Here is a 19,216-nt window from a genome sequence, read left to right as displayed (position 1 = left end):
GTATGCTTTACAAGAAATATGAATTGAACTTTGCAAATGTTTTGCAAAAGCTGAGCATGGACTTCTTATAAACAAGGATTAGGCAAATGTTGTTCTTTTTAAAAAAATAAATAAAATACAGGGCACTTTTTGTTTACCTTTTAAAATGTTTTGTGCATGGATACCCGAGGTTTGTCCTTCCCAGTGAAACATTTTGAATATGATGATGAAATTGCCCTCAATGTACCCGATTTGGTTAAGCAGTAAAATCTAAAGCTGCAGCCCCACTGAACAGATGATGTTTTTGGAAGAAAATCTATGAATGTACTCTAATATTCATCAGTGCTATGTCCACTGCTATAGTTCATCTTTGTATTTGAATTAGGAGCTTCAGTAGTTTATGTCTACACAGATGCTGCAGCTTGCCTAAAACATGAAGGGTGCATTCTGTGCCAGCTGACACTTGTTTAGTGTCATTGTTTTCCAGACATCAGCGCAGATTTTTCTCCTTGAAAATACCTTCTTAACAAAGACATTTTATTTGTACTGTTACTGAAGATATTTAGCCATTTAAAAAATAAACAAATACATGTGCCATACGTTCTAAAACAAAATGGTGAGCAATCTGACAAGTATTATAAAATGCCAGAATTACTAAATAAATGACAAACATTCACAAACCCTGTTCAATGAAGACATTGAGAAAGACTTCTTGTCGAAACATTTCTCATTACTGATTAACAGTTACAATTTGTTTTGTCTTTAATTGTTCTGCATGTTATATAAAATACTACCAATGTAAGAATGAATGGGCTCTATATACAGCACAAATCACAGAAACAGACAGACATGTCATTGATCGATAGATGAACCAGGCCTTGTTAGCTTTCAGTTTGCAATTTGAACAGCCTCTTTGTGATGAACTAATGAGTTTGGTTGTGGACTGTACTGGTTTTCTGATACCTGTGGGAATCACTCCCTCCTTGTCCCACTGCAAGTCCTGATTAAGACTAGCACTCCCATGTTTCTATAGTGTAGGGGCAACACAGAGACAGGTGCTGGGGTGAAACACACTGTCTCACTTCATGCTGCCTCTCTTTAATTAGGGTTAAAGGCTTTGTCATCTCAAACTCACGTACTCTTGTTGTTACTCACTCTTCAATGGGCAGGGATTTGCTTGAAAGACCCAATAAACATCCTATAGGTTTTCTAAAGGAGCCTGCATCATGCTTTAACATGAGAAAGTGTCTTCTGCCCAAATCTCTTAATCTACTGTTGTCAACCCTTTCCCACGCCGTACTTGCTATGTAAACAGAATACTCCCAGAAAGTGCTGTGGTTTTTTCACTCTTGAGGATGGCAGTAAATGACCTAACATTCATGGTGGATCCCCTGTAGTACTTGTTGAAGGGTACTGGTTGAGTAGAGGAAGTTCCATTGAGTTTTTTGTTTGCATGTTTTTTTTACCTGTAATTTTTTGAAATAGCCACTTCAAATGTCACCTCACTTATTGCAACCCGCTTGCTGATCAGGAGGGCAAAAGATTAACAAGACAAACCAATGGTCTGGACCTGCAGCACTCCCTTTTGTCAATATTGTCTGGATTGGAACAGGATTGGAACCACTCTCATGTGAGAGAGCGTGCATTCCAATCGGTAATGCTTCTACTAGGGGAGACACCCATGACATCTACATTTTAAGAATTACCCAAATCCAGAACAAAAAGCCAGGACCTCTTTATAAACCCTTTTCATCCATGTTGGCCAGGTGCTTCTTTATTCAAGGCCTTATCTTAATTGGAACATATAGCTAATTTCCTTAATATAAGTGAGTGCATTACTTGTGTACTACACAATGGTATTAGATTTCCATGAACCGAGGTTTGCACTCAGCCCCTTATCGATGGGGACAGACTGCATGGTCTACCTCCTCTGGCTTCACGTTGCTGTGTGAAAGAGTATGAAGAACCCAACAGATTTAATTTAAAGATATTAAACCATTTTTTAGGTACCGTACCTTGGTTATTCTAGAATTCAGAAAACACTAAACTATATAATAATTTAGAAATGTATCTCTGGTATTTCCTACTCGTATTTTTATTCAGTAAAGTACTAGATTAGTATACACAAATACTTCTAATTAAAACAGTATAGCTCTTTTTTTTGTAAGCCGACACAACTTTGTATGGATTGACAAGGATCTTATATCCGAACAAGGCCAGGCAGGCAGGGATCTTTGAATCAATGTTTCCTCTGAGCCTGTACACCCTAAGGAGGACAAAATAGTGAATGTTGTTCCTGTCACAGCTACTCAGTGCACAATATCAATGAACATCACTGGGACAAAAGACGCACAATCCAGTAATTTCAATCATTTGGAACGGTGATGTTAGAAGGTGTTGTAGTATCATGAACATGCAATGTCTAGTTTTCATGGGTATCTAGTACTGTTTTCATAGATTTGAGAATTTAGCCTGGCCGTAAATGGTGCCTGTATTAAAAATTAGGCAGGGCACATAAATATGTACAAAGATCGGCACCTCCATGCTTTATGAAACTGTGCCCCCTATTGAGCTCTCTATTGTAGGTCACCCATCCAAGTACTGACCAAGCCCAACTTTGCTTTACAGCTCTGGGATTCAGAGTGGTGTTGCTGGAATTTTACATTAGATCAGATTGAAGCCTTTCAGAGAGTTTATGAAGTCCTTTATTAAATAAATGGTGGCTTTTCTGTTCAAGATTAAAATAGATGTTGTCATGATGTTTGTGTACACATAGTCCAGTGGTATAGAAGGTAGGCATTGCCAGTAATGAGACCACAAATAACTGGGATAGGATATGTTTACCGATGTTACAGATGTTAGTATAATATATGTTAATTGTCATCTTCAGGCAGTCTCAGACCATTTCTATGTGGAAAGGTGTCAATTTGAGAGAATTCAACAAATTATTTTTTAGAAAAATTAAATATGTATGTCTAAGAAGCAACTTGCATTGAAAAAACTGTTAGAATTGTGTCTTAAATAAAATTTAAAAAATGAAAAACTGTTGGTTGTTCCAAACAAGTTAACATTCATGTTGGTTTCTATCTAGTTTAAGAACAAACAATTTACTCCCGTGTGAGAAATGATAGCACAGACTACACTGGAGCACATAATGAGATTCAAAGCACACTGACATGGGTTGAGCAAAACTGTTGAAAAGCGTGTCAGGTTTCACTTTTCCTCTTAATCAGCTTGCATTGTGCTAAGAGGGAGCAAGGTACCTGCTCTGATACAACAATATTCCTGGGAAACAAATTAAAATGAATGTGGAGCTTCAAATGGGTGTATAAATACCAGCACACGACCTGCGTGTGGCAAACAGTGGCCTCATGAGTAAATGCAGAGGGGGGTAGGAACTAGCTGTCACAGCGGCCTTCATGGGAGCACACTGAGCAAGGCGACAGGACAAGTCACAGGGAAGTACCTCTGTTTGTTGTGCTGTAGAGAGAGCCTGCTTTCTAGGGAATGGCGTGTCAGGTGTTTGCCACTGCTGACTCCTTCACGGGCCTCGCTATGGACACCTCTGTACTGCCACACATCATGTATCATGCCAGCCCTTCTGAGCGCCTGCCAGTCTCCAACCACTCCACCAATGTGGTGTCCACAGGTACTTCAAAGCAATACTTTTTTTCCTGTACCCTGTTCGCTGCATAAGTTGAAAGGTGTTGGACGCTAAAATAGCAAATAGAAAAAGAAATATTTGTATGTCGAATATGTACTGACAGATTTTCAAAGTGCACATAGATTAAAGGATTTTTTAATTTAACAAAGCCATAATACACATCTTACAATATTGATCAAAATGCTTGAATTAGTGTAGTGTGTTGAAGTAATTGTTTTTGTTGGCTTTAGCCTAGGGAATAAGTGTTTTTTGAGTTTGTAGAAAACTTGAATATCTTTCAGTGTTACTAAATGTTTTTGTTTTTCTTTCTGAAAAAAACACATGTAGACTTTTTTTGTCTGGGTTTTAATGCCTAATGCACATTTTAAAAAAGTATACTGTCAAATGAGTTATTGTAATTACTGTAAAAGTAAATTGTATTGAAAACTATCACTATTGGTTCCATGTTCTATTGCTATATAGATGAATATTATACAATGAAAATGTTAAAAATAAATACATTATAAGAATTATAAGATACTGCCCAGTGAACGATAAACTTTATTAACATTATAGAAATGGTTTATGTTATTAGCGTGGAGTTGAAACGTTAAACATTACCCAAGGGTAAACGGTAAGCCGTATAGAATTGATCAAATACAAATGTTAGTCTAATGTTTATAGCGTTGTAATAGTGCAATGTAAGGTCATTTGTTTCATATTCAGTACTTATTCAAAGTGTTTTCCATATAAATCCTGTACAGGGATATAGATATCTTGCAGTAATTGATGACTATTCTGATGGGTTACAATCATAACAAATACTTTCATCATTAAAGTTTAAAGAATTAATAAGTTAAATAGAATCTATCACCCTTAATAAAATAAGACATTAATATAAGCATTGCAGGACCTAACATCACTTTTGACTAAAACTCATTTAAAGAGCATTGAACACTATGCAAGACTCCAGCAGGAATGAAAAAGTGATTATTTGTTTGTAATAGTTTGTGCAGGAGTTCAGCTTTAGATGTTTAATGGTCATGTTAGGAAGCAGTTTACACCAGCCTTTATTAACTCCCATCACTCTGTGTTAAAAAGTAAGAGACAAACACTTAAGAGATTTTGACATGTTCTTTGTTGTTTGGTTCCTGTCATCTGAAATTATGAAGTTCTTTACTTTAATCTAATGATTGGAAATTTGTGGTAATGTGCATTTTAATAATGTATAAAGTTATAGCTAACTAATTATTGGTTTTTCCTAAATTAAGAACGGTAGTAAGATCTTGTGGTACAAAGAGAGGGAGAGAAAATAAAAGATGATTACTGAGTGTCCTCCTGTCTGTGTTCTCCCTGTTCTTTCTGTCTATCCTAGTTGACACAGTTATTGCCAAAACCATATTGGCAACTGTGGAAGGGGTGTGGGTAATTCACTGACCAGGAGACAGACAGGTGTAATTGAAAACACCACACAGGTGCCCAGTTTTATTTCAGGGGTGCGTTGGGTTTCTTTAGCCTGCAGAGGGCGCTGTTGGTCTGGGTCTGCTTACCAACTATGGTAAACAGAACCACGGGAATACCAAGCAAGGGCAAACAGTTCAGGCGCACTCGCAGGTGCTTGAAAACAATACTACAAAAATCAAAGGCACAAAGAAACAGGAAAAATAAAACAGTAACAAAACTACAAAGAAAAGGTGCTGCACTCTGCAGCAATATCCCGGTCGCCGCTGCCCATGCGACTCGGATCACCGTCCTACGCTGCCGGTTACCTAGCCTGCTCAGCTATCCTTATTCAGGGATCTGCCCAAGGGTTCCCCTCCCTCACTGTCTCGCTCTGAACCTCCATTCCGTTCCATTCCGTTCGGTCGTGGACCAGAGTTTCCACGCACTCTACGCGTTTAAAAGGGCAGATCTGAGGAAACAACAGAGCGTTAATTTATAGGGCTAACAATCTCCCAAGACACGCCTCTCAGCCATTCAGAGAGGGGGAAAGTCCACACACCCACTTTCCCACCTCCCCGTGTCACTGCCAGGACTCACAGGCGGTTGTTGGACGACTGCCGCCCTCTTCCTGCAGCCCGTGAACACGCCAGCAGATTCAGCACAGATCTCTCCCTGTTACAGCAACACAGCTAAATTAATTGAAAACTGTTAGCCGCTATCTGTTTAATAATAGCAATTAATGATGAGTAATTACATGTGAGATTCATCCACTGAAGCATTCTTGTTATACCACACAGACTATCTATGATACATAAGTATCATATATAGTGAAATATTACTGTATTTTGTTAGCCTCACCTTTTTGCTTAGTGAGTGAGTTTGATGGCAGTTGTGTTCCTTTCTTTCCAGTCCCCTCTGGCTTGTCTCTGCTGCAGTCGTCGAAGCGCTCCCACATGCACCTGTCCTCCTCGTTGCTGGGGAACACCTCTGCAGGGCTGCACTACTCAGTCCCGCCTTGTCACTATGGAAACCAACAGGCCACCTGCGGCATGATGACAGGTGAGCGAATGGACGGACACTGAGCATTGACATGTCCGAAATACAGGGTTCTAATAATACTCTTTCATTATTTGTAAATGAGGCTTAAAAATAATTGTTAGTCATTCATGTATTATTAATATTGATTGATTGATTGATTCGCTAACCGGCTTCACCCTATATTTTATTGTGTATTTATATTTTGTTTGTTTGTTTAAATATCTCAAATTTTTTTAAATAGTGTTTTGTCGAAAAACTGCAAACAACAAAAATAGTAACAAATAAAAAAAAATGTTGAAATAATTAAGCTTTTATATCAAACCATGAATCAACCATCACATGTTTTTTTTTTCATTTTTGTGAGCTTTGTGTATAATGTATATTACGTTATCTAACCAGGCATTCATCTTCAACAAATAGCAGCAGTAGCAGATTGTAGAATACATTTCAAAATTCTGTTACAGCTCTAGTTTATGTTGAGTTTCAACATTTTGTTTTTCAAGTGAGCACATTCATATTGTTGATATTGTGAGCCTCTTAATGCAAGTATTATGTGTAATTGTGCCTTCTGATAACCCAGGTATTAAATCCACAGCGCAAGACGTGTTATCTGCCAGCATTTCTCAGACAAGAATCCTTCAGACCTGCAGTGTGCCTCACCCTAGCATAGTCAATGGAGCAAATACTCTGCAAGGTGTGTGTTTAAATACATCTTTCATTCAGCAGGTGTCACATGACTCGGAAACCCATGGAAACACAAACAAGTTACAAGCTTGACCAAAGGACCAGGAAGTAATCTTTCTCGTCTCTATGACTATGTGAAAGCAAGGCCTATAAAACAAAGATTTCTTAACCTAGTTAAGAAACTGGATGACATCTAAAACATGTGAACCTGTGTAGTGAATGAATGTACAGCTATGGCCAAAGGTTTTGCAGAACCCTATTGAATAGCTAAGTTTTCTTTATAAAGTTGAATAGTGTTACGTTAACATATTGAATTACATACCACATTGTAGTTTTCCATGTACTAAACAAAAAATTGACAAAAATTGAAAAATGTGACATTTCGAAATCTAACAGGCAATACTGTACTACCATTATGGCTTCCAGTAGACTTTTGCAATATAATTTTGCAGTTTTTTTGATTACATGATTTCAAATAAAAGATCTAAATTATGTTATTTTAGTTGTTTTCTTTTAAAATTATGTCTCAATCCTAAAATTGTAGGTGATGTTTGGCCATAACTGTACATGGTATGAAAAATGTGTGGAATCACTTTAATTCTGCTCTTTTTTAGGCATTATAGGCTTCTCAACTTATACGTTGAAAAGCCCAAAGGCATTCAAGGCATTGTGAAAACAACATACTAGTAGTAGACTAGTAATAATGGATGGAAAGTCATTTATTCTCAAACAAAAGCACCTTGTCCGCTAACGGTAGCTGTCATCACTTATGAGGAGTTCCAAGAGAAGGATTTTGACACCCTGCACATGTCAATGGTGCTAAATGGTAGGGTCTATCAATGAAACAAAAAGACAGAATGTGGCCTTTAAATCAGCATTCTAGATTGTGCATTGATGAATTTAAAATAATTATAGGTCAATTACAGGTCTAAGTGAGGACCGCAATTGACGCAATCACAGAACACCATACTGAGAAATGATACATTCTCTGATGAAGTGGAAGTTCTTTTTCTTATGACTCAAAAGCAGACACAATACTATATTTGAGACAGTAACATTCTGTAGATGTTTGAAAGTTGCTTGAGTGACGCACAAATCCACTTTTCCCTTTTTGACGCTGCAAGAAGTCTGAGCTAAAGAGCCGTCATGTGGCCTGCTGTTTAAATACAAAGAAATAACCCTCAGTCTGCCTTTCACAGTTAGACACGAGGGGGAATCTTGTGGCACTAATTTAATCTAATGTATACATACTCCTGGATAATAAAAGTATGGCATATTACTACTCAGTAGAAAACAGATCTTGTTACGAAATGAATCCTCATGTATTATCATGACGCTCTTCTAAACTTGTTTGTTTGTGAAACTTTCTCAGTTCAGTAAACAGGTTTATGGGACTAGAAAACAGTCCCATAAAACTATGGCCTCAGCATTGCCTCAGTTTGTTTTATTGAAACAAATAAAGAATTAAGAAGAATAAACTAAAAGGACTCCATATCCAATCCAAAAACAACCGTTGCAACCATTAATTAATGCTTTGGAACGGACACTAATGCAGTATGATTGATTAAGGATTTTACAATATAAAATAGCCAGGTCACTGCCTATAATAACTCCATGTGCATGACTTTTTTGTGTGTACTCTAGATAATCAGATTCAAATTCAGATTCTAAATATGATTCCAATTATCAGACTCCCTGGTTTAAACAGGAGTAACAAAGCACAAAATTCACATATTGCATTCAGGCCTTATATTTACTGGCACAACAATGCTAGCTAGTGGTTTCTGAGCAAGTAGGGCATGTTTCAATTACAAGCGAAATGGGTTTGCATACCTTTCCCCTGATTGTGCATAATTTAAAATCTAAAATGACAGTATAAATCATAAATACCTTGCTGTCTGCAGTCACTAGCTGACAAAAAGCAGAAATCTGGTGTAGCCTAACTAAGATATTGTTACTACAGCAGCCTGCTTGATTCCAACAGGTCACCCCCTTTGATACTCTAAGCCCTTTTTAGCAGTACAGTGTGTACAGTGGGTAGTACAGTTTAGCACAGTGTAGTGTACAGTTTTCCCCACATGCCATTACAGTGTTTACCATTGTTTCCTGTGCTTCACAATGCTTTCACTGTTCTTTTTTGTTTTTATTGTGTTTTGCTACATACACTTTTATAAGGGTTTGCTCAAATGCTTAATACCCTGTAAATAAGTTAGCAGTAAACATATGGTGAAATAGTCCTTTTTTTAATCTTTTTGTTTCTTGAATCATGAAAGTAATGTATAACTTCCTGCTTCTGCAAGTACTGTATTTGTGGCAGAGCATCTCGATTCAGTTTCAGTGGACTGAACCATTAGCAAACAGATCAAATCTCCCATAGCCAATAAAAATGACTGCAAAACAAGGTGAAGGAGCACAGATAGAGTGTATGTTTTATTAAAGTTTTGGAAAAGCGAAACAACAGTTACAGTATTTGACCACCAGATGGCATGGGTGTTATTGATAATTCTGGTCAAACAAACTACAGTTGCACCTTTTGGCTGCCAGATGGCAATGTGTACTAAATTAAAAAAAAAAAAAAAAAAAAAAAAAAAAAAAAGATTTGTAAAGCATGTGGAGTAGCAGTAGGATGAGGGCTTATACAATATTTGTGCTGTTGGATCTTCATCATTAATCATTTCCACTCCATTATTTGAACAAGAGGAAGCCATTGAGCCCATCAGTGCTTGTCCGGTTTCTAGTAACTCATTGATATAAGTAAGGTCTTAAAGGATGCCAATCATTTAGCATAAACAACATGGCTGGGTAACCCATTCCACATCATGTGTAAAGATGTGTATCCTTGTGTATCTTCCTAGCAGTAGTAGTGGTAGTAGTAGGATTGGGGATGCAGGTATCTGTTTCGGTCCATTGCTGTCCTCGTATCTCGCAGGTGGTCTGACCCCGTGCCTCTACAAGTTTCCTGAGCACACCCTGAACAACAGCTCACCCCGCTGCATCAGTCCCTGCTAGCGGAGGACTCCTGCCTCAGTGACTTTAAGCAGGAGCTCCGGAGGAAAAGTCGCTCTACGGACGAGCCTGTTGATATGGACTCACCTGAAATCAGGGAGCTGGAAAAATTTAAATGACCTTTTCAAGCTGACATCACCGAAGTCAGACTCCGCTTAGTCTGACCCATACAACGAATGCAGTACTGTAAGGGACGTCGGTAGAACATTAACATTTACCTCTAGTAAATGTTGTCTCATTTACACGATCTCGAAATTCTTTTAGAAAATAAGGGCTGATTTAAACCTCATTCTGTTCCCTGCTCGGATAAGCCACAATTGGGTTTTTAGAGCATTTTACAGCACTGGGGAATAACCTTGGATTACACCTATCCTTGATTATTCCAGAATTATCCCAAAAAAAGAATTCAGAGGAATCTGAGGTACTAAAAAGTGCTCAAAACATTCCAGCAGTGGCTTATCTCTGTGGAGTATAGCGTGATCAAATAAACTCCTAAATCAAAAAACATTTTGGACAAAGCATTTGTCTGCTTGGGTTTCTTAAAGTTTGAACAAGGTTTATATATGGGAATATCATCCAGAACTTCACAACATGTATTCAAACCTAAACAATTTATAAGAATCTAAGTCCTCTGGCGAACCAGTTCAGTATACCAGTAATATTTAGTTTGGAAAATGCAGAACTCTGTAAGAAATCTGCTTCCTTTTACCATTTTATAAGAGAAGAAGAAGGTGTCTCACATTACATCACAGAAAGTACCCCATTACTACCTTAAGATAAGGCCATTGATTAAAACTGAACAGAGGAAATTAAACTAACTGAATAATGCCACCTCCAGCCACAGAACCTTTAGTCTTTAACCCTTTCCTCCCAGCTCAGGTTACACTCAAACCAACGTTGGAGAGGCCCTCGCGGCCATGCACAGTTCAGAGTTCAGCCAAACCACTATCTGCCGCTTCGAGAACCTCCAGCTGAGTTTCAAAAATGCCTGCAAGCTGAAGTCTCGCGAAGTGGCTGGAGGAGGCAGAACAAGCCGGAGGTGGGAATCTCAGGAAAACTGGAGTGTAATGAATAGCCACAGTCTGGTTGTTATCTTACCCCACAGTTTAAACTGCATTAAATACATGCATTGATTTGAGATTAAATACAATGTAATACAGTTAGGCTTTAGCTGAAGTGCATCATAACAAAAACTTAAGGTCACCTCATTTGAGGTAAGCTGCACTTTTAATGTCTCTGGAACTGTCACTACAAAATGACTGTTTAATATTGCCTGCTAGATAATTGACCTTAAAATACATGGGGATCTACTCAGTGAATCTAAACAGAGGTGGTACCACCACCATTTAAACATTATTTACTTTTAAAGACTGAAAAGACTCTCACACACACACACACAGATGTTAGCTGTCACAAATTCCCCTTCTTTTACTGATATAAACGTTGTCCGTCGTTTACATTAATTGACTAGACTCTTAAATCTCTTATATAGCAGATACAGTTGTAAGAAGAGATTTTTAAAATAATTTCTTGGCATTTAGTTTTTTATTTGTACTACATTGTATTTGGCAGCTTGTACCGAAACCACTATAACAGTGTGAATTCTGCCACTGAATAATATCCGTTAACTCTGAACCTGACTTTCTGAGACATTGTAAGTCTCTTGCACAGTCTCTTAAATTGTTGTCTAATTGTGTTGCAGCTATCTGTTCCACTGCAATGCAGATAAGCCAGTTATGTCTCCTGTGTAGATTAGTAAAGTTCTTTCTTAAGATCTGTCTTTGTCCTACAAATGGACCTCATATTATTCAGTATTAAATCTCAGTTAGACCATCCTTAGGAAACAGCTTCCACCTTCTTAAACTATATACAGTATACTGTGTGTGTGTGTGTGTGTGTGTGTGTGTGTGTGTGTGTGTGTGTGTGTGTGTGTGTGTGTGTGTATATATATATATATATATATATATATATATATATATATATATATATATATATATATATATATTATTGTTGAGCTGTACTGCATTTCTTAATGTCGCGCCTTATCTGTAGTCCCTAGGTAGCACATTTGATAGCACCAGTAATCTTCCTATCCCTCCGGTCTTAAAGCTTAGATTCAATGTTCCCCAGCACTGTGAGTTTTTCTTTGAGGTGCCCTCCAAATTGTCCGGCTAAGGGTTTTTAAGTGTTCAGAAACTATCCCAGTCTTACTGCTGCTGAAAGCGCCCTGCCGGTGCAATTACAGGATGCAAATACCCCAAGCTATTAAAAGTGTTTCTGACAGCATGAAATATGAAAGGTGTTTTTTTTTTTCCTTTCTATTTTATAGCATTATTAAATATAATACATTAAGAGGCTGATGTAAGGACAGGCTCAGTGCAATCATCCAAATTGCTTAGCGGCCAGGCAATTATTTTGCACTGCGGCCTATATAAGCTTAAAAGCAATGCAAATTACTCAGCATTCACAATGAGCATCAGGCGATTTAGCAGCCACACTTACAGCCCAGAGGTGAGGTGAGTTAGGAGTACAGAGAGCAGTAGGTGCTGTGTGAGATTTTACAGATCTTTTTAGGTGCATACATGAGGGCACCCCCACTATGGTCCAGGCAGCAAAACCGACTCGTCAGGATGCCAAAAGTTCTCTCGATGACACGTTGCGTTGCTACATGGGCATGGGTGTAGAGAACTTGAGCTTCCGTTTCTGCATTGCTCAATAGTGTCTTCACCCAAGGTTGCAGACCACAGCCACTAGAAAATTGTGTCCTTTTATGTTATAATTAGGGACAATGTGAAAATTTCATTTTGAGGAGTCCATTGCTAAAAAACATATAGTAAATTATGCATTAACATTTTGCCGTATAAATGAAGTAAATAAGGTCTGATTTCACTACACACTGATTTACAGCAGCCTGGATCCAGCACTGCATCACCAGCTATATCTTGCCACCCCACTGGACTGATGCATTCTCCAAATTTATTATTATTATACTGCTTTTTTGTTCATTTATTATAATTCTACCACAGTTGCTTTATTTATTGTATTTGTAACTTACTGCATACCGTAATAAAACTGTAGGTCACCTTGGATAAAGACCTCTGCTGTAGGAATTAATAGTAATAATAATAATAATAATAATAATAATAATAATTATTTGGAAATCCATCAAGAATTTTCCATTGATGTTATTACGAGACAGATTCTGTGTTTTTTCATCTGTGATTCTGGTACGTCTTTTTGGCACAGTGCAAGATTGACAGTTGGCAATTCACCTTTCAACTCATTTGCTCATTCACCAGCCAATCATGGAGCAATCGATTCATCCAGAAGCCTGTCAAGGCTTTTGTATGGATGAATTGACAAATTAATTTATGAATTGCTGCGCGAATTAATGATTTAATTGATGAATTAATTTCTGAATTAATGGCTGAATGGCCGAATTAATTTATGAATGGATATAGGAATTGACTTTTTTTTTTGACGAATTGATGAATAGTTTTGGCACAAAAGGTGCTCCATAGGTGTGCAAAGTTTTAGGGTCAGCAATTGCCCAAGTGCAAAGCAAAATCCTTACATCTCATTATAATGTTTGCACCGGCTTAGTATTCCAGATCCCTGCTCAACTCTATGCCTGTTTCTTTATTTGAATACATTTCAATATCATTTAAATTGATTAATGATTGCAAAGTGCTAATTTTATAGTGGGTGCAGAACACCAGGTGAAAACCATTCTTTACATATGCCGTATTTTTAATGACCGCTAAAGTCCCAGTTTCTGCCAGTCAGCTAAGCATGGTTTTTGGCAGCAATATCTGTGTTTTGCAGTGGCAAATCACTGCATGTATCCTTACATCAGTGCTTTAGAATACTGAACACTCATGGAACATAAAACAATTAATAAGTTGTACTGCTTTATTTGTAAATATTTTTTTAATTGAATGATGCTAAGAATGTGATGAATAATCACACACCTGTACTCTGTGGTACCCTTGTATTTGGTTTCTCTGCTGTGAGCTGTACGAGGGTCATGTAGATCACACAGAGCTAATGTGAAAGGGTACTCTGTCGGGTCATTCCTTTACCTCCCAACTCGATAGGATGTCTCCTTTTCTAATCCCTTATCAAGCTCTATTCCTGCGTCCTGGCAGTACCTTGATATTATTGAAATACAGAGGTGTTCTGATAGAATATTGATTGATCTGTCAAAATCATTCAGATGTGTTTTATCAATGACAGGACGGGATATTACAAAGTGAACTAATTTAGATAGGAGCACTCTCACTAGTGAGGTTAAAAATGAAGTTAGTTTCAATTACAACTCAACAGTGCACTATTTACAAATTAAATGAGCTATAGTACATACAATGAATGTAATACAACAGACTCCAATGGCTCAGCTGTTAAAGGTAATATTTTAATCCTGGTTGTGCTATGTTGCTGATCTTGGTTGGGGGACCTCCCTTAACCCTTTTTAAAAGTGTGTTTAACTTCCTAATCTTGAAGATTCTTATTTATAGCATGCCTGTTTGGCTCACAAGGTGGTTTATCCCAAAAGACTAAACCATAAAATAACCAACAAACAAACACCACAGAGTTGCATTTTAAAATTAAATATGATTACTGGATACTGCAGTTTTAACATATTTGCTTTTCACGTGTAACTCAACAGTTTACATTTCCTTCTGTCAACAGCCCTGTTTAATGAAAAGGTTGGAATGAATGAAAGGCAAAGGAAACGCAGAACCAATACAAGGTAATTAACCGCAATTTAACAACCAGTATTACAGCACCACATAATAACCTTACCGCAGAGCATGTACATTGTACTCGAAAAAGCAACAAGAGACACCTTTTATGTTTAACAGCTGTTCCTATGTACAGTCTCAGTTTTTGAAATTTATATTAAGTTAGGGTGTCTCTTGCCATAAATCCTTTGGAACAGACCTCTCGCCTAAACTGCATAAGATGACATCTCTTGTAACAATAGGACCCACCTTACACAGGACATATTAACTTATAAAATACAGTACAAGTCTGTGCATACTGCAGGACGCACATTATCCAATGTCCTGTGTGTGTTGCTCTTCCAGTCTTACTGCCAAGGATGCGCTGGGGAGGCACTTCAGAGAGAAGAGCAAGCCCTCCTCTCAGGAGATCGTACGCATGGCCGAGGGGCTGCACCTGGAAAAGGAGGTGGTCAGGGTGTGGTTCTGCAACTGCCGGCAACGCGAGAAGCGGGTCAAGACCAGCCTGCACCAGAGCACTTTCCTGTCCCTCAGCAAGGATCAAGCCTGCTGCAGATAAGAAGGCCGGCCCTTCATTATCGGAACACCAACAAGAAGAGGTGGCAGAAGGCTTTTTTACATTGCTTCATATTGCCGTGACAAGCTACAATCTAGGCTAATTGGGATATTAAAGGTAGTAAAGGCATATGGGCATTGGTGTACAAAATCTATGTATACGCAGGGCTGACACAAACGGGCACATGGGGGAGTGGGCTGAGGGGGGGTTCAGATCTAGTGCCCCACCTGTGCAGATCCCACACTGAGATAAAAAAAAAAATCGATGACAAATCATTAATAAAAGTACATTAACTCTAATATGTGTTATTTCTGGTAAAATTGTAAGGTGATATATCTTTGCAAATTAGTACCAGTAATACGACCCATTAGCAACACCCTTTGTAGGGGTCTCCTTTTCTCACAATATGCGATGTCTTCTAATGTGCACATTTCGAGGCCGCTCATATTGCAGCACATTTATTTATTAATTTATGCAAGTAAATAAACTTGTTATTTGCAGCTGATTTGGTAACTAGTTGAAAAAAAAAAAAACTGGTAAAGTATCTGACTAATTTACGAGAGCTTATACATTTATATATGCAAGATTGTCCAGCCAGTCGTGCAGTAATAATATTAATTAATTAATTAATTCATTTGTGGTAATAGTGAAGTTTTTGTGGTTAATGTGTGTTGGGTAATCCAACACCCCCACCTCCCTGTTTGTATACAGTAACTACCTGCCACTAGGCTTTAAAATTCACAGTAAATTGCTAACATGCTGCCTTAATGTACGTCTTTTGCCAGAGAGAGACTGTAAATAAGTCTATTTGAGCTGCAACCCGTTTCTTTAGGGTTGAGTTATTAATGTGTTTCATTTGAAGTGTTACCTAACACGCTGTAGGGTTTAAAACATAACGCATTTCTTTTTCTAGTTTTGTGGTTTATTGTACGTTTTCCCGCAATATTTTTTTCAACATAGCCGCCATTGTTTTTATATTTTTATTGACATATCCCTGGTCATAAACCAGTTTTGACCAGTTGTATTGTTTCACTTCTGTTATGCTTTGGTGTCTTCCTATCAAAATGTTTTCTGAATTCATAACATTGGCGGCTTCAGTCCAACCTGTTCAATCAGAAACATTTCATTTGGTTACTCGACCGACTCCTTTTCCAAAGTTCAGTATTTTGATTGGTTCATGTGTCCTACCTGTTCATTCCGGTGTAATGTCAGAAAATGCACCCCTTGGAAAAATGCATCCCTTAGAAAAATGCATCCCTTGGTCATTTGAGCATATGCAGTAGGTCTGTTAGTCATATAGGCATGGGCAACAATACCTGTATCAGTAATCCCCGCCTTACTCTTTTGTCACTCCTACTTACTTTTTGCCCAGCCTCTGTCAAATCATTTAAAATAGTGAGATTCAGTTGAAATAGTTGTACTGCCACAAATAATTACACAGGATTTTTCTTTTTTTAATTGCCCAAATAATTATACAGGATATATATTCCAGCTGTGTTAAGAAAGCCAGGTTTTTTGATGTCGGGAAATAAAACTACATTTTGAACAGATAAAACGAAATAATTCTTCCCCAAATAAAATGAAAAATTATTTAAAATAAATAAATAACATCATTTTCTGACGTTAACCGGCACAGGCTCAGAGTGATGGGAAGGGAACAGGTTTATGAATATGTAATAATCCCTATAAGCCCTATGTGATCACATCACTTTACAGACCTCTGTTCAGTTAGAATGAAGATGTGATGTACAGAGGGTGTACCTCCGACCATATCAATATTTATGTTTGCAATCAAAATGTGTATAAGACACACACAACACTTTATAACCTCGGCGAAATCTGATGACGTTGTTGTGTTGCTTAGTTTTCGCTTTAGATTTTATTACTGGTTTTTATTATGCCCAAATCCACCAAAATATTTGATCTATTTATTTGCTGCCCTTAAATGTGGTTTATATAATGCATATTCATAAATCTGTTCTCACCCCTTTGAACCTTTGCCAGAGCGAGCAGTTTGGATGGATGACGTTTGGAAGAGGAGTCAGGAATGTTTCTGATTGAACAGGTTGGATTTTACCAGCCGATGTTGTGAATTCGGAAGATATTTTCATGGGAAGGCCCAATGCGTAACCAATGTAAAACAAAAGTAACTGGTCAAAATTAATTTATGGCCAGGAATAGTTTAATAAAAATTTCAAAACAATCATGATTATGTTGAAAAAGATATTACAGGAATATGTACACAGCCAAAAGATATGGAAAGTAATGCATTGTGTTTTAATCCCTACAGTCTTTTCAGTTTTATGATTTTTTTATTAAAAAAAACAAACAAAAAAAGCAACATGCATTTCCAGGTGTCGTTACTTATTTATTCACAGTTATATTTACAGTTGAATAGCCAATAATGTGTAATCTAATCACAATATTACAACAGCATATATATTGTATTTTAATGGTCATTCTATTTGTTTTAAGGGAAAAGTTATTTTTCCAAAATTCCTGGTAAAAGCTTGTTGTTTAACTACCTTTAGCATTTAACTCACATCAACAGTATGAAACCCAATACAATACACAGATGTACGCGCCAGTCTGCATGTTGCATTAAAACATTTTACAGTCAGACATTGATAATGAGATTGTCAGTAGGCCGACACTAGTTGATGGGGGAACTTCACTGTTTCATCTTGTAAAGTGATTTGGCTTATGCACAGTCTTCTAAAGTGATATAAACAATCTGAGGAGGAGTAGATCTACTGTATGCTGTACATTTGTTTGTGTCAACAACACATTTGTACATTAAACCCCTATCGTCCATTGAGGGAATATTTCACTGATGTGCATTTATTTAATACTATTTGATATGCCTTAAATTTCTGCCTTAATCTTGTTGTTTTTTGTATAAGTCATGCAATGAGGAAAATCATTCCACAAATATTCTGACGATCAGGCTTATGCATGTCTGTGTTTGAGTTGTGTAGGGGTATAACTGCTCTTAGCTGTATTATGATATTCGTAATGTGATATTTTATAATGTGATAACTTGTAATGTGATATTTCTTAACAATTGTAAGTCGCCCTGGATAAGGGCATCTGTTAATAAATAAATAAATAAATAAATAAAATAATAATAATAATAATAATAATAATAATAATAATAAAGCCATTATTAATTTATTCTTGTATCTCTAATATTCGTCCTCCTTATGTTGAAGTATGCAGATTTCAGCTGACAAGTTTACTTGACCATATAAACAAGGAACAAGATGTAAAAATCAAATCAGCTACAGCTGGCAGAGGATCAAATTGAACTTGATGGCATGTTATTTGAAGCAGAGCTCATGAAATCTATAGACAGCCTAACTCATTTATAATGGGGAGCTCAGTGGAAGACATAACAGAACATATCATGTTTAGAAAAAAAAAAAAAGATCTATATACAGTATATATTTAGATTTTCCAGTGCACATTCCCAGTCAAGCTGTAAAACATATTTTAGCATCACAGGAGTGGCATTATCCATCATCATTGGCAACACAATGACACACGGTTGTGATTTCTCACTCTGTAGCTCACATAAATATTGCTGCATTTGTGTTTATTTCCTAGTTGTTTATTATACATGTGGATACCCATGAGTCAGACCCAAGGCAGAGACTCAGTCATGGGGGCATCTTTCTTCCAATTTATGACACCAGACAGAACCTTTGGTTTGTTGAATATAGGATTGCATCTCACGCTACATAAAGATTTTATTATGATGATATACTCGCTCTGATTCTATTTGACAGTGTTCCTCTAACATACTATATTTATGCTTGGGATTGTCCGTGCACCTTTTCTTGTTTGTTCACTTTACATGTTTCATTTGAACTGGTGGGGTTGGATTTCACTTACTGCATAAGAAGAAGAACGTTTATTTCCAAAACAATATTCCAACTTGAGATGTTATTACGTTTATATAATGAAAATATGCTATTTAGAAGGTATCCCAATTTAGTTTAAATTCATTAAATTATTTAACATCTTCATTTTGTGTTGAATCATGTAACTGTAAAATAAAAGTTTAAATTGTAAAATGTATGTTTGCACCTGTTTATTTAAATAATTTGCATGTCTTAACTG

General features: G+C 37.1%; 1 pseudogene; it reads left to right on the top strand.

The window, feature by feature from the left end:
• Positions 1-3,413: 3,413 nt before the first annotated feature.
• Positions 3,414-15,097, top strand: LOC121328182 (annotated as a pseudogene).
• The last annotated feature ends 4,119 nt before the right edge of the window (positions 15,098-19,216 follow it).

This window comes from Polyodon spathula, chromosome 15 (genome assembly GCF_017654505.1).
Source record: "Polyodon spathula isolate WHYD16114869_AA chromosome 15, ASM1765450v1, whole genome shotgun sequence".
Lineage (NCBI taxonomy): Eukaryota > Metazoa > Chordata > Actinopteri > Acipenseriformes > Polyodontidae > Polyodon > Polyodon spathula.
This window is presented reverse-complemented; position numbering and strand designations above follow the sequence as displayed.